We start from the raw sequence: 16,019 nt of genomic DNA, 5'->3' as shown, positions 1-16,019 counted from the left end.
CTCAGGAGTTTTTTGTTTTGCTTTGTTTTTTGGTTTTTTGGTTTCTTGAGACAGAGTTCCTCTGTGTAGCCTTGGCTGTCCTGGACTCTCTTTGTAGATCAGGCTGGCCTCAAACTCACAGCGATCCACCTGCCTCTGCCTCCCAACTGCTGGGATTAAAGGCGTGCGCCACCACACCTGGCTAGGAGGTTTTTACTTTTGGTGTAACTTTTTTTCTGTTCCAAATCACTTAAGAATAAAAATTAAAGTTATGCCACAGAACTGACCCTTTGACATCCAGAAAGTGAGGGAAGTTCAGAAGCAGGAAGGAACGTCCATATGAGTAAAGCCTCCTGGGTCCTTATCTTGAGTTTGAATCATGTCTGGTACTCAGCAGCTGGCTGCATCCTTTCTTAGATCTCCTTACTATTACAAGGCTCACAGCGTCTGCACACGGACATGAGCTTCTGGAACTAATGCTTGTTAGGGATTAGACTATGGGCCTTGGGTAGTCCTCAGTGTGACTCGGGCTTTGGCCATTTACCAGCTCTGCTAAGCTGGGATTCATTTAAGCCAGAGCGCTGTGCTTCCGATGGCTCCATTTTCAAAGACACCAAAGTATCGGATGTTGTACAAGACCATGGCTCTGATTTAACCTCTCTGAACCTTGGTTTCTGTCTCTGTGGAGTAGGAAGAATAACTATACCTAAAGACTGTAGAGGTTAAAAGTCAATGCTTATGAGAATTCTAACCCAGTTGTCTAGTTTCTAGTAAATGCTGAAGAAATGGCAGCAGAATTGAGAAGAAGTTTAAGTTCAATTCTGCAACCATGGGATATTTTGAAGGAAAAATGACATCCATAGTCCCTCCCAGGCCCACAGTCATGGTGGCTTGGCCACTCAGAGGCACAGGCTTTCTTTAATTATTGTTGCACACCATAAAGAAAACTCACCTGTTCTTTGAAATGGGCCACTTGAGGGACAATTATTTTGTGATTAATAAGACCCAGATCCTCACTGATACCTGTCTGGATCTTTCCTCCCCAATACCAAACACTGGGAGCCATTAGGAAATAAACATTTATTTATAATAATTATTTCCCTGGGGAACAACAGAGTGTTGTTTAAAAAGCTACACTAGGCATCAAATGCAGTGAGCCAGATGGAAATGCAGTTAGAGAAGCCAGGAGGTGACAGTCAGGGGTATGACGGTCAGCCTAGGGGTGTGGCGGTGTTGCTCTGGACTCAATCTCAGAGTCTCAGGGGAATGACATTCAGCCTGGGGGCGTGGCGGTGTTGCTCTGAACCCAATCTCAGAGTAGTACGTGGGAGCTAGTATTCAGTTTCTTCAAATACACTAGAGACCACCGAGGGCGTGGCGGGCAGGGGAGGCAGGAACCTTCTGAGTCCCAGACGCAGCTCTGGGTGTCTCCCAGGCCTTACCCCCAGCAATCCACGTCCCCATAGAAGGAAGGGGCTGGGCAACATCCGGGCCCTTTCCGTGTGTGCATCTTGGAGTCCTCTAAGAGCATCTTTATGAAAAGATTCAGCTCAATGTCTAATAGACGAGAGGTATCCCGGGACATTAGGTCCAGAGATTCATTCAATTTGTCTCCTACCTCTGTGGCTCCCAGGGGAAATCAAAAGCCTCCACAGGGCAGACTGGAAGCCATTAAGCTGAGAACTGCCTTCCAGCTCCAATACTTTGCCCTCTGGCTTTGATCTAGTTCCTCAAAGGAATGGCCACTGAATTCCACAAAGTCCTACCCTCCAAATCCTTCCCAGGCTCTTTCATCTTCCAGCAGCTCTGCATGGAAGCCATTATTAAGCTAACTTTGTTCATGGGCAAGTTATTTGCCCAAGGCTTCTGAGGGAGAAAGGATCAGGGTCCAATTTAAAGGAAGCAGATCTTGCTTCTGGTACCCAGACTGAAATAAAAGATGACTTCCAGCATTCCCCCAGCTGTGAAACTGTGAGCACGGTAACTCATGCTGATCTTATTTGATGCATAGTCTTTTTTTTTTTTTTGAGGTAGCTTAATCTTAACTTTCTGTATAATTGTGTTTCTAAAGCCAAGAATCATGTACAATGAAACAGCTGTCAAAAAATGTGACACAATTTAATTTATTAGCTACAGAGAAGTTGCTGGAAAGCCTGAGGGGAAAGCAGATGGTTAAATATAAATATGCTGTTCCTATGGATCTGAGGGCTGTTCCTATGAGAAATTACACATCATTATTTTTGTTGTACCTTTACTGAGACAGATGGCACAAGACAGGGAACAAGAACTCTAGGTTTCCATGGCAATCGATGGAAAACCTGGGCTTCCTTGCAGTGATGGCTGGCGTAGTATTGAGGTCAAAGGTGGTCTTGGAGGGACTCTCTGTAACTCAGCAACTCTGTAATTGATTGCAAGTCAATCAAATATCTTCTCTGGAGCCCTGTGATAGCAGCAGCCATCTCCTAGTTGTTGGGGGAAGAGAGTGTTGAGTGAATATGTGGGTAATACAGGAACTTTAGGGAGACACACAGATGTGTCATTACTATAGCTTTTTGCCTTAAGTTGCAGCCATCCAGCTAACTGTGGCAAGCGTTAAATCCTTATAAGCTTAGTTAATTACCGATCTCTTTCTTTTATATACCACATAAAAGGCATCATAGCTCTGGGGCTAAGAGTATGGGTTCTGAGCCAGACTGCCTCCCTCTGTTCAAATCCCAGCCCTGCCAGGTTTTTCTTTTTTTAAGTGGGGTGACTCTGAATGAGCGACCTGACTTTGTCATTCTTTTTATTTCCTCATCTGTAACAGTCGCAAGAATAAAGGTATTCAGCCCGCAGGGCTGTTAAAAGAGCAGTATTAGTGGCCTGGTGGCTCAGGCCGGTGATCCCAGCGACGTAGGAGGCTAAGACAAGAATATCTTATATTCAAAGCCATCCTTGTGTTCTGTTCCCAGTACCTTGAAAAATAACCACCACCACAGCAGAGCCAGAACAACCAACAAAGAACAAAGTTTCCAGAAGTCTTGCACTAGGCTTACTGTTCAATATGTATTAACTATTAGCAAAGGTAAAAGACCTCAATATGGCTCTACTCACTAACGTTCAAAGGGCAGCACGGACCTGAGGGAGAGAAGGCCAGAGTGGTGTTCCTGCTCTTCTGCTCTGGGAACACATGTAGGAAACACGTGGCTGGTATGTGCTCGGAAGGCACCGTATACCCAGGTCTCAAAGCCTGTGCTTTGTGGATTTGTGGAGGTCTGCGTCCCCTCTGATTTCTCTAGCGAGCTGCAGAGCTAACAAGTGAGTAGTATGAACCTCTGGACCCAAGGCCAAGGCTGGCTAGACAGCACAACATGTGCAGCTTCCTGTACCATGGCCTCCCACAGTCCTCCAGCTTACCCCAGTTCCGGGCCACAGAACCAAGCAGATAGGGATGGAGACTTCTAAAACCAAGGGGCGACACAAACCTTTGCTATTTTAAAGTAGCTTCTGTCATAGCGATAGGAGCGTTTCGGGGTGGCAGAAGGATGGAGAGGGGATGAAAATTCCTCCCTGCAGGTGGCATTTATGTGGTTGGAATTTCCACCTGGGCCGAGGAGAAGCATCCGGGTCTTTCATTTGTTTGCCCAGACTGAAAGCAGCTGGCATGAGAAGAGGGGCCATGAGAGCAAGGTCAGCCTGGGCTACAAGACTCTGAAAACAAATAATATAAAGTAATAAAGGAAACAAAACGAGACCAGATTCCTTACTTACTTGCTTTGGGGAGTTGTTGTGAAGTTTAAATGAGACATCCACCTTACAACTTAGTTGTCAGTGAACAGCAAATACTCAATAAATATTATTGTTTAAAATAAGTTTTGTTTATTTAAGAAGTTGATTTTTGAAACTCCTCTAAAATGCAAGAAGCAGCGTCTGATTTGTTCTTGCTTTATTTGTTTTTACTGGATTTTTTTTTAAAGCCTCAGCACAATCCCTGCATGAGAAGAAACAATTACCAGCCATCCTCTAGCCATCCGTCTCCCACTGACTGTCGCTCGGAACACTTTCCCATAGAGACGATGCTATAAATAGAGCCGGTTCCCAGAGGGGCTTTCACATTCTTTCAAAACTGTGAGATAGCTAAAATAGTCATTGATGGAGCAGAGAACCCTGAATCCTGCATCAGCACCTGGGCTTCTCAGCACGTCAAGCTCTCCCAGCTCAAGGTGACTGTGGGTAAGACTGAACCCTAAGATTCTGGAAAAGAACCCATCTGATGATGCGTATGTGCAGCTGTGCCCGCTCTTTCCGGAAGCCCATAAATCAACCCCAGTGAAACTGAGATGGTCTGGTCAAGATTGTCTTGTCCCGTACCCTGGCAGATGGGGTGAGGTACTGGGGCCCAGAGAAGGATAACTCCTAAACATGGTGGATTTTCTTTTGCATGCTGATGACCCATTTGATCCACAGGAAATGAAAAGACTTTAAAGGCATACTGGCTTCTTTTACGCAAAGCCAAGAGCAAGGCTTTCTCTACCTGGTCCTTTATCTTCATCAAGACCAGACGATAAGTGGAGCACAATTGCCGTCCATCAGGGAAACTCCATGATCCAATCAGAAAAGACAAAGGACATTAACCATACCTGCAAGAATTTCCCTTACTAAAAAATGCTGGTCCCTTGTACTCACTCAAACCCCAAACAGAGTTCACTCAGACCACTCCTCTCCCCTCATAACTATTCACCTTCACCCTCTCTCTCCTTCTAGAATGTATACATTCTAAAACCATATCCAGGAAGTAAATAGCCACACCCATAACTGCACCCATCCTAGGCTCCAGCTTTTCCACTTTGCACTTTAAAAATTGTTTATGCTGTCCCCCCATACAACTATCACCAGTTATTCCAAGTTCCTTGAATGAGATGCAGGAAAACTCCCTCCATGGTGTAGGGAGGGGCTCAGGGACATTCTCTTCTCAGCCTCCAGCGAGAGGAAAGGTTGGGCCAGGGCGGGAAGTGAGCACTTCAGTGAAGACTTTACTTTGGCCAGGAGGAGGAAGACATGGACGGTTCTTTAATTTGAAAGCAGAGTCTAAGGAATGAACAAGGTCTGAGTAAGAGGCTGGACAGGACAGCTCTGAACACCTAGAAGAGGCTCAGATCAAGTAACGAGGTGGCTCAAAAACATCCCCACAATAAGCAAGGACACCTACCAGAGAGAAAGACTGGCTTATCGTTGTGGTCTAAAGGTCGTAAAGTACAGCTATTGGTGTGGTCTAAAGGTCGTAAAGTACAGCTGGTCCTTCTCCGCTGTAAGGACTCCACGGAGGGGACACGTCTGCAGCAATGAAGATGAGGGAATCATGGGGCACAGGAGGGAACTTTCATCATCGGAGGGGGCAGCAGAACAGGGCCAGCTGATGACACAGGATAGTAGGTTTGTAGACACAAGATGTCAGGGTCACATCCTCTCAGAACATCTAGAGGATGCCAAGCACTTTCTGAACACCGTCAAACCCCGCACTTGTGCCATGGGGTGTTGTTTCTATCCCATTCTGCATATGGGAAAAAAATAAAGCAGAGAACAGTTAAATAACATGCCGAGTATTAGACATCTGATGGGTGACCGAGCCAGAAACTGAACTTACACAGCTTGCCTCCCGCAGCCGGGAGCTTATCCAGCGGCTTCATTCTCTATCACACTGAAGCGCTTGCCAGAAACAGCCCCAGACACACACGGCAAGGTGTTATATCAGGGATAAATGAAGTTAGTGAAGTGCGCTTTTCCTTAAAATAGCACGCTCCATGTGTATCGGAGGCAAACAATTAAAATCCCTTTGTAAGGTTGAAAATGTCTCTTTTTGATCTTAGCCAAAAATCTGAGAAGATAAAGTTGAGCCTTTTCTTTTCTTCTTCTTTTATTAGTAATTTTTAAATGTTGGGGAAATACAATGTAACCACATCATTTCGTCTCTTTCTTTTCTTTACTCCAACCTTTCGCATGTTATCCTCCCCCTTCCTGTCTTTCAAATTAATTGTCTTCTTCTTTAATTGTTGCTATTCATATATATACATATGTATACATATGTATGTGTGTGTGTGTTTCTATCTGATGTTGGATCACCAATTGGTGTTCTCTTCCCTGGGGAAGAATATTTATTTCCCTCTCTGTATTCCTTAGCTGCCTATAGTTTTTGTCTAGGGCTGAGGTTTCGAGAGCTTTCCCTTTCCATTTTAGCATGTCTATTGGTGTCATCTCTGTTAAGGTCTTGTGTATGGAGGCATGTTGGTGAGATTTTATGGGTATTGCTTCTCTGATAGTTCTTGGAAACCCAATGTTACAGCAAATTTCCTGTTCCTCTGGCTCTTACAATCTTCTATCCCCTTCTTCCGTAATGATCCCTGAGCCTTAGATGAGGAGTTGTGTTCCAGACATATCTGTTGGGACTGGAATCTATGCCTCTGTCTTTTGATCAGTTGTAGCTTTCTGTAATGGTCTCCATTTGTTGCAAAGAGAAGTTTCCTTGATGACTTCATTTAAAAAAATTGAGACAGGGTTTTTCTGTGTAGCCTTGGCTATACTGGACTCACTTGTAGACCAGGCTGGCCTCAGGCTCACAGAGATCTGCCTGCCTCTGTCTCCCTGAGTGTGGGGATTACAGGGGTGCTCCATCACACCCAGCTGAGAACAACATGTATCTGTGGGTATAAGGATAAATATTTCAAACGTAGTTAGGGTTTGTGCTGGTTTAGTAAAATGGTGCTTGTGGGTTCTCCTCCAAAATTCATGATTTCACTACCTCTGGGCCAGGTTTCCATTACCTGGCATATTGAGAGGGCCATAAATCTATTAGAAAGCTGTTGGCTATAGCCAAGGCAAGTTAGGCACTGCTGCACCCTTAGGACCACCTTGCCATGCTGGATGCTGTGGTTCACAGGCATCATAGTTGAACACCACTGCTGCTTGCTTTCCTCCTTTGGTAGCTTGGATGGTGCCTTCTGGTGAGTGGCTTCTGTCTCCGATGATTGGCACGCCAACCTGAAAAGCCTTGTCTTCTGACACGAAACAGTTAGCTGCTGAAAGTGTTAAGTCTCCACGACCACACCACAGTATGTCCTCCAAGCTCTTCAGAGGCTTGTCTGAACACACACACTCCTTCCATGCTGCACATCTACACATTTGGGTCCTTTATCATGTGCTACCTAAGCTTTGCTTCCTCATAATTATACTTCTCAGAATAAAATGTTGTACTCAGTAAACAAGTGTAGGAGCACCCGCCACAGGCTAACTACTGCCTTTCATTTCCTGTGCAAGGGGCTGCCTGGGGAAACACTTCAGAGACTTTGTGTTCCTTATAAAGGAAATAACACAGTTTGAATATTTTTAAAGTATATGTGAATAAGTATATATCACAGTAAAAAATGTCCCCTAAACTCTTAGAACTATATGAAATTACATATAGCTTCCACAAATGAATCAGTCTTTAAATGCTAAGATGCCCCTGGTTCCCAGCATGCCTTTCCACAGGAAGCACATAAGAACTAAATGATCATCTTTCTTAGTTGTCACACATTTGTACAGCACCACCACCTAGGGTGCCTTGAGTACGGCTTCATGCTCTTAACTTAGGTTAACATATATAAACTGCACAATCGCCTTGCAGGTAGGTTCATTTTTTACCTCGGGGCATCTGAGACACCGAGATGCTTCGACAGGTACTGCAAGGGCATTCTGTGGGCTGTTCAGCACAGCCACGTTTCACTTCGGCTATTAGTACTGGCTTATTTAAAATTTGCAATTTGATTCTGTTTTTCAAAATTTGTTTGACTGGTTGTGGGGTCAGTTCAGTGGTTCTCTAGGTTGAAGCCAGGGCCTCACACATGCTAAGCAAGTGCTTAACCTCTGAACTACAACCCCAGCCCTAAAGTTTATTGTAAAACGACATTTCACATTTCTGCTATAAATGAAAACTCAGTATCACCTGCTGCGGATAGGAAGTGACTATGAAAATGGATACAACGAGCAGAAAACAATGGGATCAAATTCTTGCAGGGATTTCTTGTCTGCCAGTTGGGCTCTTCTGTGTCTTCCTTATGGAAAAAGATGATCATGGAGGAAAGCAAGTGTTACAGAGGTGTAGAAGACACATAAAACCAAATCGTGTGCCAGTGACCAAACAAAGCCATGGAATAAACAAGAGCATGCATTCATCACATACTCTCCGTAACATCCTCATAACAAATCAGGGCTTTTCAAACAGTAATTTTCTAATGGGAAATTTTCTAATGGGAAAAGGATGGGATGCCCAAATCCTGATGATCTCTGCCTTGCCTTTTAGCATCTCACTTTCCTCAGCTTCAGTTTTCTGTCTGCCGTGAGACTAGGCTTAGACAGGCCATTTTCGGAGCCTGTCTATTGTGTAATACATGGGCAGAGAAGGGAGTGCCAGACACCTTCAGGGTTCCTTGCCTGAGACGTTGAGTACTCTTGCTTGAGAATATCAGCAAGTAGGGACAGGGAGTAGGGTTTGAGTAAAAACTCACATTCCTTAGTGACCTTTGGGTGGCTTCAGGTGGAAGGGATCTTTTGGAGATCCTCAATAGGTGGTCAGGAGACACAAAAGTCTTCAAAACTGACTGTCTTAACAGCGCAGGAAAGCCAGGCACACATAGCACCCAGCTCCTCACTGGCTGGCTATAGTAAAGGCAGGCAGTGGGACCAAAGTTCCTAGGGCTCCTCCACTCCAGGGCCTCTTTCTGCCCCAGCCACTCTAGGCTCAGAACATTACACACTCTAGAGACTTACAGCCCATATTTCCACAGTCTGGGCCACAGGATCTTAGTTTACAAAATTGTTACCAACTTAGTAACTACTATTACTAATCTACTTTGGAATAGTGTTTGTTGAAAAACAGAAAAAAAAGCCAGGCACAGTGACACATGCCTGTAATCGCAGCACTCGGGAGGCAGAGGCAGGCTGTGAGTCCGAGGCCAGCCTGGTTTACAAAGCAAGTCCAGAACAGCCAAGATAACACAGAGAAACTTGTCTCAGAAAAACTAAAAAAAGAAAAAAGAAAAAAAAAGAAAAGAAAAACAAAACAAAAACCAATTGTGACTTTCTTGCCAAGTCCCAATTACATTAATATTAAAAAAAAATAATAATCAGACAAAGAAATAGTTTAATTTGGGCTTTGGTCTGTCTTGAGGGACTTTCCTCTAAGTGACCGAGCTTTGACTGGTAGCCTTCCTCAAGGAAGGATAATTCATGAAAGACCAAACAGAATCTTGAATGACAGAATAAAAGCCTAGTGCCAAGTTGTACATATCGAGTCCAGATCCTGTACGGAAAGCCTAGAACTCTTCATGAGGGGCGTGGGCCACAGTCTAGAGGACAGAGAACTCACTGGTCTTCAGAGGAGGCTGATGGGGATTTTTGAAAGCAACGGAGGCTTTCACAGTGCTTGCTTAGCTTAAGTTGAAGACCTAGGGTAAAGTGATGATCTAGTCTTAACTTGAAGACTAGGTAGCAGATGGTCACCAATGCCCCTTCTCTCTCCTCTCACTTGGCTTTGGGACCCATGGCCCATTTTCCTGGTAATACTAGACAGGAAAACATCATGACCCTGCTTAAGTCTCCTGGTCAAAACAATAAACTTTAATTCTGGCCTTGGGTGAAAGCATGGCATTCCAATCTACTCCAAAGATTAAAACATTAGATACTACGTCTCTTCCCTTAAAAGTAATCTAGCATGGGGCTTACCAGTAATCCCAGCACTCTGGGAGGCAGAGGCAGGTGGGACCAGCCTGGTCTACAAAGCAAATGCAGGACAGCCAGGGCTGCACAGAGAAACCCTGTCTCCAAAAACTAAAAACAAAACAAAACAAAACAAAAAAAAGTAATCTAGCTGGGCCTGTCAATCACTGTTCAGGAGGCCACAGAAAATCTGATTCACCCGAAGACACACTGAAGACATGGGAGGAATAATCATCCTCTTACTGAGATAACAGTACTTATGCATTCTGAAAGCCCTTCCCCCATTCAGCCAGTATGGAGCATCCGCATGCGCTAAACCTAACTTTCCTTTTTTTCTATTTTTTTTCCAGATACCTGCCAAAGCCCAAGCATGCTTTCCTTGATAACCTGTGCTTTTCCACCCTTTACCCGAACCCCCACCTTTCACTATGCAGCAGTTTGCTGACCTCCATTGCTGAACAAGCCTGCTTCCTGGGACCCTAACTCAAGGGGCTTGGCTTTCTCTAACTGCTTTCTTGTTTCCCTCCTCCCGGCAGCTGCCAGGATTTACAGCTTGCCTAGCCTGTTGTTTTTCTCTTAAAAGCGAATAAAATTGTTCTCAAGCTTCCTTTCTGAGTCTGTGTCTAAATTCTTTTTTTCAAATTGGACCAAGAACCCACATGAGGGAATAGAAATTTTCCTGGTGTCACAGGTCATGGCATCTGACCCATTTCCTTCTTTCCCTCATATTCCCAAGCGAGACTTGACCTCTTCAAACTACCAACAGCTGCCAGGCTGCTCCCTGCCTCCTTCAGAGCTCTAGGTCCCGAGTCCCAGTTACATCAGAGCCTTCTTTACAGTGCAGGCAATGGGCTTGCTCAAGAGCCAGCTCCTTCCCAGGAAGAGCCTCTGGCCAGTGGCTAGCTGATCAGGAAGACAAAGCCCTAGGCCTCTTGTTTCAACTTGGGGTGACTCTACAGCAGCGGTTCTCACTCTTCCTAATGCTGCAACCCTTGAATACAGTTCCCCATCTTGTGGTAAACCCCAGCCATAAAATTATTTTCATTGCTTCTTCACAACTGTAATTTTGCTACTGTTATGAAACATAATGTAAGTATCTGATGTGAAACCCTTGTGAAAGGGTCATTCAAACCCCAAAGGGGTCACAACCTACAGGTTGACAACCCTGGTCTAGAGGACTGTCATATCAAGAGCTCCCTACAGAGTCAGCTAAAGCCTTAAGTTGCAGCATTATTGAGGGTTGGCTTCCTCTGGTCCCCAGTTCTTCTTCCCTGCCACTATATGCGGTTCTCCCCTCAGTGGTCCCAGAAGCCCAGGATAAGCCAAGTCGGCCAAAATTCACCATATAGAGCATCATTGCTACCATATGTGATGTACGGGAAGAAACAGAAACAGCTTCCCCAAAAATACTCCACTGGTCAAAGGGATGCAAGGCATGAAAGGCTGCTGAGTAAGAACAAAGTGAAGAGATGGAGAATAATGAGAGGATTTCTATGAAACATTAATCAAAAATGAAGTGTGCCCCCGCTCAAAGTGAAGTGGCCAAGAGCAAAAGGACTTCTCTGGAGCTTTTTCCACAAGCCTCACATTCCCTGAAGTCAGCAACCATTCAGCCTTCTCTGTCTCCCCAAAAGAGACTAGAGGAAACCCTTGCCAGGGCCTTGCTTAGAATGGATCCTGAATCTGTTCCTCCAGCAGAGGCCTCCCATGGTCTCATGACTGCTTGTTTTGCTCCACATCTGGCCAGCCACAGAGGATTACCACAAAATGGCCCTTGCTTTCTCTGCACTAAGCAGCGCTGAGGTGACAGGTAGCAGAGATCAACAATGTTCCCAAAGCCACAGCTCCAGGAGAGCTTTTGTCTTCCTTGCCAACATCCCAGGCTGGTCTCTTAGCTTTCATCCTTTCTGAGACTTTTCTAGGCTAGGTAGAGAGGAGGACTGGCTGCAGCAGGGAACAGTCCATTCTTCCACTGCCTGTATTATTGGTTGGAACAGAAGAAAAGACAGTGCAGTTTGGCCTTGTAGGATGCGGCCCATGACCCTCCACAGCCTGCCCAAGGGTCACTAGGGAATGTGCAACTGCTCTTGATTAACGTCTAACACATCCGTTTCCCTGTTACCTCCTCAGCAGCTTATCCATGTTTGTCTACTCAGCAGCTGGTCAGCACAAGACAGAGTCACGTCATAAGAGTAGCAGTTGGGAGGCAGGGGTCAACCACACTGTAATATTTAACTATATTACTTAAAACAATGAAGAACCCTCATTTTAATTTTCAACTTCAAAGAGAGGCCTAGTCCAAGGAAGTTATTATAGTATCTCTGTAGGACCTATCAGGGAGTACCAGGTTGAAGAGCATTAAATGTAAAAGAAACAATAGTGAATGTGGAACTGACCAGTAGGAATTGAAAGAAGATCACAGCATAGATGTATTTTGGGCATCCTTGAGGAGGAACAGAGAAACCACACTGGACAAGTTATTGTTGGATCTGATTTTCCAGGATCTTACTGTGAGATGAAGGGCAAAGTCAGGGGCCTTATGAGGATGACATGTGGACTTTGGCCACACTCGACATTTTTTACTTGGACTGTTAAATAGCTTTAAACATCGCAGAATATTTCAAGCAGTAACAGTCCACCTTCGGGGAATCAGGTGTCCATCTAAAGAAACAAAATTATAGTTGTTCACCAAAGCAATTTAAGAAGTGTGTCCAGAGCTTATGTCATGTGGTGTCTTAGTTACTGCTCAATTGCTATGACAAAACATCATGACCAAGTCAACTTACAAAAGATAACATTTAATTTGGGGCTCATAGATTCAGAGAGCTAGAGTCAATGACCATCATGGCATGGGACATGGCAGCAGGCAAGTGGGCATGGCTCTGGGGCAGTAGCTCAGCACCTACATCTTGATCTACAATCATGAAACAGAGAGAGTTAACTGGGAATGGAATGGAATGAAATCTCAAAGCTTGCTCCCATTAACACACCTCCTTCAACAAGGCCACACTGCCTAATCCTTCTCAAATAGTTACACCAACTGGGGACTAGGTATTCAATTATATGAGCCTATGAAAGCCATTTCATTCAAACCATCACACATGGATAGAAAAAAAAAAAGCAATGATTACGTCACTGCTAATTGCCAAATCCTGGTACTGTACCATGGCAAAGTGCTGAGTCAGCCATAGCCAATGCCTTGCAAGTGTTGGTGATCTCATAGGGAGTAGAGATCTGAGGACAAATGAAAAACTACTGTTGGATTAAGTGTTATTCTGGAACAATCTACTCTTATTCAAGACAAAAAAGTAGGAAATGAAACAACATAGGTGTCCTTCAAGTGATGACTGGGGTAATGAAAATATGATGCATATGCACAATGGAATTATTTTCTGCTGCAAAGAAAAAGGAAATCATGAACTTTGCAGGTAAGTGGATGGAAACTAGAAAAGACCATATTGAATGAGGGAACCCACACCTGGAAAGACAAACATGTTCTCTCTCATCTGTGGTTTCCAACTCCAAATCTTCGGAGATGACGAGGAGATGCCATGGAGTAACTGTAGAAACAAACCAGGAAAATATAAAAGGACTTGGTAGGGGCCAGGAGAAGGAGCTCTAGAGGGGGGACTAGTGGGGCATGGTGCTATGGAGGGGGAAGTTGAGAAACAGGGTGGGGACCTTAACTGGGGAGGAGGGAATGGAGAGTTACCCAGAAGGGGAGGGAGTAAGAGGAATAAATCACACTAAGAATGTTTAGAAAAGCCACAGGGAAACATATTATTTTATGCTTACTTGAACTAAATATTTGCTGGGTATTTTTGGTCAACTTGACACAAAGTTGAGTCATCTGGGAAGACAAATGCCTCCATCAGATTGGCCCATAGACAAATCCATGGGGGCATTTTTCTTGATTAATGATAAATGTAGGGGGTGAGGCATCCAATGTGGGTAGGCAGTGCCATCCCTGGGCTAGTGCTTCTAGGTGGTATAAGAAAGCAGGCTGAGCCAGCCATGTGGAACAAGCCAGTAAGTAGCATTCCTCCATGGCTTCTGCTTCAGTTCCTGTCTCTAGGTTCTGCCTTGGATTCCTGCCTTGATTTCCCTCAGTGATGGACAGTGACCTGGTATGTGTAAGCCAAATAAATCCTTTCTTCCACAAGTTGCTTTTGTTCATGGTTTTTTTTTTTACCACAGCAGTAAAAACAAATAAGGACAATATATATGTGCAAAAATATATGCAGAAAGAGTTTAAATGAGGTTAGGCCACTTGTGGTGATAATGCTACTTGTAGACTGTTTAACAAAATCCTGTGCGCCACCATGGAAACCCTCCCTTTGAGTCATTGATCAGGGGAGTCTAAGAGACTTCCAAAACAATATAGGCCATTGTTGTTGCTCTTGATTTCCTCCCAGAATTTGAAGATAAAGCCCTATTGCTGACGATGCCACACGTCACACATAGAACTTGGAGGAATACAGCTGAAATTGACCTGGAAGCCTTCCCTAATAGTATTTGAAGATGCTACAGAAGCTACTAAGGGAGAAACACAATCAACAGTCCTTCCTAGCTATAAAGCCCTTGGCCTCCAACAACGACCAGCATTGCAAGATATCTCCAAACATTCAATAGTGGCATTTGTAGGTTGGAGGTAACTCTTTCAATTAGACTGAAGGGCTGATCACTAGAAAGGAATTCATGCCTGGATACTATAAATTTAATCCACTACCTGTGGCTTGTGAGGCCATGGATCCTAGAGGAGGCCCCACTACTGTCACGTTCCTAAATTTGTATCATCTCTAACTGCATTCTAAAACCATATCATTATACTCAGAAAAGTGTAGCTCTCACCTGTCATTAAAAAAGCTTATAGCAAATGGAGACCATTACAGAAAGACTCAACTGGTCAGAATGCAGATAACGACCAACTGTGGCATGCCCATCCTCAACTCAACTGATACAACAATAGTACAACCCCTACCTTTAAGGCTCAGGAAAAAATCATGGGAGAGGGGGCAGAAACATTGTAAGAGCCAAAGGATCAGAATGCCTGCTGTGAGATAGTGTCTTTATAAATGTCAGCGAAGCTACAGCCATGAAATCTCAACACTATGGTCCCCTAACCAGTAACAACACCAGTTGACATGCCAATATGGATGTAGGAAAACTCACAAGGTCCCACCCCTAGATGAATGTACAAGTAACTGATGTCTGCAGAGAGGGAGAAACACCAGTCTTCTCCAGGGCTGAGCTCCTTGATAGGTTGTCCAATCCAGGTTGTCTGAGTTTATCCCTGGAAGCCCAATTGAGAGACAGAGCCCAGAGTCAATGCAAAAGCAAAGGAATTTATTATGGCCGACGTGTTGGGATCCACCAAGCTCCGTGGAGATGGAAGACCCCATTCTGCCAAAGTCAGGGATTAATATACCATGTACAGAAGCAGAACTTAACTGCAAAGATTAATTAATGAGTAATAGGCTAACAATAGGTAACTGAGGTAGTACATTCTAAGTAGGGTGAGGTAGGGGCAGCAAATTCTAAGTAGGGTGGGGTAGGGGCAGCAAATTCTAAGTAGGGTGAGGTAGGGGCAGCAAATTCTAAGTAGGGTGAGGTAGGAGCAGCAAATTCTAAGTAGGGTGAGGTAGGGGCAGTAAATTCCAAGGGCAGAGAGAATTTTTAACTTCTCCTTCTCAGTTTATCTCACATTGCTCAGCTAACAACATGATGGCTGTTTCCAAGCCACGTGGAATCTTACAGAGTCATCAGCCCTAAACACATACACATATGAACAACACCAAATAGACTCGGCAGGTTGTGTCTCTCTCTCTCTCTCTCTCTCTCTCTCTCTCTCTCTCTCTCTCTCTCTCTCTCTCTGTGTGTGTGTGTGTGTGTGTGTGTGTGTGTGTGAGTGAATGTATGCATATGATAAAACCCTGACCAAAACCAACCCTGGAAGGAAAGAATTTATTTGTCTTACATTTATATGTCACAGTCCATCATTAAGGGAAGTCAAGGCAGGAATTCAAGGCAAGAACTGGGAGGCAGAGTGTTGTTCGTTGTCCAGTGGTGGTCTGGCTTCTGTGTCCAACAGGCCCGTACAGTCGCTACTTGTGTCTTGGATGAGAACAGACGGATCTTGAGCTTAAAGGTCTCATTTCTTAATGGGGGGAGGGCAGCTTAGAGTGCTCAGGGTGAGGCCCATGTGCTAGACAAGGCTCCCAGAGTCACGGGGTGGAGGGTGGAAGAGGGTTTGAAATGAATTTTCCACTGGGTGTTACAGTTAGCTCTTTTAGAATTAATTTGCCGGTATC

The 16,019-nt window shown here is 44.5% G+C and overlaps 1 long non-coding RNA gene across 1 annotated transcript; it reads right to left on the bottom strand.

Moving 5' to 3' along the window:
• Positions 1–3,488: 3,488 nt before the first annotated feature.
• On the bottom strand, positions 3,489–15,798 carry LOC311591912. The gene is made up of 4 exons (XR_014777255.1): positions 15,686–15,798; positions 5,168–5,509; positions 3,730–5,046; positions 3,489–3,617 (listed from the first exon to the last, which is right to left on the bottom strand). It is a non-coding gene; the product is annotated as an uncharacterized lncRNA (long non-coding RNA).
• Between the last annotated feature and the right edge of the window lie 221 nt (positions 15,799–16,019).

The sequence above is a fragment of the Acomys minous genome (genome assembly GCF_964271855.1).
Source record: "Acomys minous genome assembly, chromosome: 2".
In the NCBI taxonomy this organism is placed as follows: Eukaryota; Metazoa; Chordata; class Mammalia; order Rodentia; family Muridae; genus Acomys; species Acomys minous.
This window is presented reverse-complemented; position numbering and strand designations above follow the sequence as displayed.